The following is a 4577-nucleotide window of genomic DNA, read 5'->3' as shown; positions in this document are numbered from 1 at the left end:
GAGGTGGGGGGGGGGTGGGGGGCACAGGGGGGAGGAACATACACACAGCAACCACATAACCCTCACAAAAATACACACCTAACATACAATCCTGCCTCCTGTGTTGGTATGGGATGTTTCTCCCATCCCTTCTTGCTTCGGGGTTATGAGGGTGGGGGCAGGCGCAGTCACATGACCAGCTAAACTTCAACTCCAGTGCCTGCGGACTTCAGTGTCAGGCCTCATTGCTTCATCACTGCACTTTTTGCATATTCCCCATGAGTACACACTTGAAAAACAAATGAATTACAAAGCATATTCTTTAATATGTGGAGGGGGAAACAAGGACGTTTTTGACAATAAGAGTCTAATCAAAGAACTCATCACACCTCTACTGCCAATGCTCCATATTCACAGTATAAGAGGAAAAACATGCAACAAATCTTGCTACTTTGATGTCACCTCTTCTAGACACATCTCATATTTTTATTCATCTCTTCCAAATAATTATCAGCACTTAACCTGCAATGTTTTTGAAGACGTAAAATGTCAAAATCAATTTGAGCAAAGAGGAGAGCTTATAGGAAGAAATGGCCATTCTTTATAAACTGTACAATACATTTCAAAATACTCCCTTGGTAATAAAGGCTGTGAAAATGGTGATATCCAATTTGTTAAAGCCTTCTATAAAGTGTAGTCTGATATAAACAAAGCCCCAGTGAATGTGTGACAATGGTTGGGGAATTTCAAAGCAGGAAATCCAGAGGGACAAGAAGCAGAGATTAGACAGTGTTTCTAGTTTCTCAGATAAAGATGTGGGGAAATAATGTTGGAAATAGAAGAGGGGATGAGTAGTCTTTGCTTAGAGGATAGTGTGTGTGGCCAGTCCTCTTTTATGAACCCAGACGAACGCCCTGATGGGACATGGTGTAGATTTGAGCAGAGCCTATTGAGCATAAGCTGCTAAATTTGGCAATAAAGGGAATGTGATTTACTGTAAGCGCCACTGGGCTGGGAGCAAAGCAGCTGACACACACACCTGAAAGCATGAAAACACACACATACACTAACAATAACTTGCTCACTCTGTTACTGTCTCTTGCTCTCTCATGTCTTCATTCTCCCTGACACACACACACTGAGAATGCATGGCCAGCTTTCCTCTGAGCCCCACACACTCATGCAGCTACTCATGCGACTCAGCGTGAGTGACTTTGACAAATAACCAGGAAGTCGTGGTGTTGGCTTAAAAACTCCAACTTGTTCAGTTGCAATTCTGCATTTGTCCTGCTTTAATGGCTGTGGAAGTGGCTTTGGAGGTAATCTGTCAGTGATTGATTAGGGCCCGGCCAAATCCCCTCACTGAATGCATTGGTAGGCTGCAGGTCTGCCTGTGCTGTGTGAGGCAGAGGGAGGCTAAGAGGGAGGAAGAGTCAGAAAGACAGTCACTCAAACACACTTCTTCAGTGTGTAGGTACATGTATGTGTCTGCTTTAGCTCAGACAAGTCATATGGAAGTTAAGCCGTATTGAAAAGAACCTAATAGGTAAGTTAAGGTGGATCAATCCCAAAATAAAAACACTATCCAGCTAGATTCCTTACCCTTCCCACAGACCCCTCTGCTGTAATAACAAAATAACAATGACAATCACATTTTTCTTCTCAGTATTAAAGTTGTAAAATCTCCATTACCCACAAACTGGAAGCATTTTATATTCATTATTTTTGCAATGTGTTACCCCACATAGGGAATAACTGTATGTTAGGGTTCAATCAAACTCCAGGCAAGTCTTTTGCAAATTTTACTGTAATAATATTCCAGCAACATTAATCCAATTATTACACTTGTTTAAGATTTTGCTGGGGTAGCGCTGTGAGAAATGTAAACAAAAGACTTAAAAATACAAATACTGTGTCACTGCCCTTTGAAAAATGTTATCAAATTATGTTTATGAGCAATTCTCAGGAAATCAAGAGGTTGAAGTTGATAAAACAATATTGAAATGCTTTTGAGTGTTTAAGGAGGACTTCAATCAAGGATAGTGATATTGTTGAAATATACTACCATAGTAGCAGACTTTATAGATTTGCTAACCCTAACTGCTAAGTAGCAACTCGATAGGTTGCACAGTTTGACAGAACATCGGCTTGACTGGTAGGAGCATGGATGTTTTAAGGACAGAAAGCTGGATTACAAGATTGCAGCCATTTTTCCCCTCAGTGTGTTGCTCACCTGGAGCATACGCCGACAATTATTTTCTTCTTGTTTGTTTATGCATTGTGCACCTTGCTGTGCATGCGCATTTAGTGTTTCTCCTGCTGCCCCTGCCCACACACTCCTGCTCGGCCCATAGACTTTACACTGGAGTGATGTTACAAAAATAAAACCCAGTTCTCTGGGAATGTTTTACAAATATAAAACCTCCATAGATTAAAAATTCATAACTTCAAGAGTAATAACTGATCTGGTTGGCAGTTTGAGGTGTCCTGTCAACAGTTTTACAGATGTCTCTTTTATTTTTGTGGTCAATGAACAAAATGCTTTTTGGGCCACAGCAAGACATTGTGTTGCAGTACCACAAGTGGCCACCAGAAAACTGGCTGAATAATAAGGATAAGGATAATTACCTTTATTGGCCAAGTATGTTACACACAAGGAACTTTTTTCAGAACTGATGGCAGCCATCTGCAGCGCCAACTCAACCAATGGCTCTAACCATTGGGGGCAATGGGGGGTTCAGTGTCTTGCCTAAGGACACTTCAACATGTGGACTGCAGGCACCGAGATTCAAACCTTCAACCTTCCGGTTGGGAGGCAACTGCTCTATCCACCACACCACTATCACCTCCCCGTACCTAACGCAATATCCAGCTCTCATAATACTGTATGTCTGTGGATAGGTGTATCTGCTTGACATAAGTGTGTATGTTCTAACGGCCCAAAAATGCAGACATCTGGGTAATATTTATGTCTGGAATCCAAAGTATGAAGAATTATTTTTCAGAGGAATGAATTAGGCACCATCTTGTAATCTGCATCCAGTTCTGCTTAATGCATCTATTCACTATAGAGCTTTTATTTTAAATGGACTGTATTTATATAGCGCATTTCCACAGTGTGTTACTGTGCTTTACAGAGATGATACACCATTCACACAGAACATTCACACACCAAAAAGCTGCCACCCAATGGCGCTAATCAAGCCACCAGGAGCAATTCGGGGTTCAGTGTCTTGCTCAGGGACACTTAGGCATGCGGGGAGACAAACCACCAACTTACTGGTCAGGAGACGACTGCCCTACCTCATGAGCCACAGCCACCCTAAAAGTTTAATTAAACTCTGAAACCTGATGCACAAGACATGAAAAATATTTACACTTGATGGTATAGTGCAGCTTTAATAAAAGTGGGGTTAAATATTGAATGATTTTTCTGTGTAAACATCATATGGCTTAAAAGTAGAGCTGGAACAATCTGTTACTGAATAAAAATGCAGTGGTGGAAGAAGTATTTGGATTCAGTACATAAGTAAAAGAAGCAACAATGTGTCAAGTAAAAGTCCTGCATTCAACATTTAAATTGGATATCAATTAAATTTTGGAGGATGAACAGCCCGTGTCTGGAAATACAGGGAATTTGCTGCCTTGGTCAAAAGCATTTCAACTTACTGAGGAAAGGTAGAGCGTTGTATCAGGGTGATGCTAAAACAGGTATGATCACAAGTACTGGGGAGCTGGCCAGGTCCTGGAGTGATCTGCAATTAGATCAAGAAAGAAAATACAGTACCTAAACGGATAAAAAAAAGGGGAAGAGTCTCAAATTATCCTTTATCTTACAAAAGAAAAAAGACAAATGATATAATCATCTGTTTTCAGCAGTTTTATGAGTTGAATATGACTGAGTTGATAATCTTTAAATAACTTATCAAGGCAAAGCAATAATACAACACAATCACCCTAATACAAATTTAATTTAGCTTGAAATGGACATATGCGTAATAGTCATAAGTTGCTGAGTTACTGATGCTGCTAACAAGAAAATGACTGTTAAACACTATTTAAAATGGTCTGCAACGTTACAGTCCCTAATCTCATCAGCACTAGTTCTCATAAAACTAATTCCTACACCTAAAACATTCCATTTCTTGTTTTATTCTTTATAATCAATGTCCTTTTGCCAAACACGATGAGGCTCTGACCATGACCATGTTCAGCATGAATCTTTCATCACTTAAAAGTGATAATTATTCTGCTTGCTACAAACCTGACTAACAAAATGGAATTTCATCAGAGCCTGCACATAATGACTGTCATTATGAAAATAATGAATAAAAAAGTAATAATGACATCCCTATCTGCATTCAGACCTCTTTTTCTCATACATCTCCATGGTGATCTGAATTTTTTCCCAACTCTACATTCAGGCTGGCCGATGGCTGCTTTAATCACATTGTTTATGGTAAACCAAGCATTGTGTGCTAGCTCTGTGCTTGGACTCATTTAATTAACCACTTGAGAGGTGTAGCCAGGTCTACAGTAGTCCAGTGTTGTCTCCTGCAGTGGGGAGTGCAGGGTTATTGTTGCTGACCAGTCTCAGC

This window comes from Monopterus albus, unplaced genomic scaffold (assembly GCF_001952655.1).
Source record: "Monopterus albus unplaced genomic scaffold, M_albus_1.0 scaffold441.1, whole genome shotgun sequence".
Lineage (NCBI taxonomy): Eukaryota > Metazoa > Chordata > Actinopteri > Synbranchiformes > Synbranchidae > Monopterus > Monopterus albus.
Note: the sequence above shows the minus strand (reverse complement) of the source record.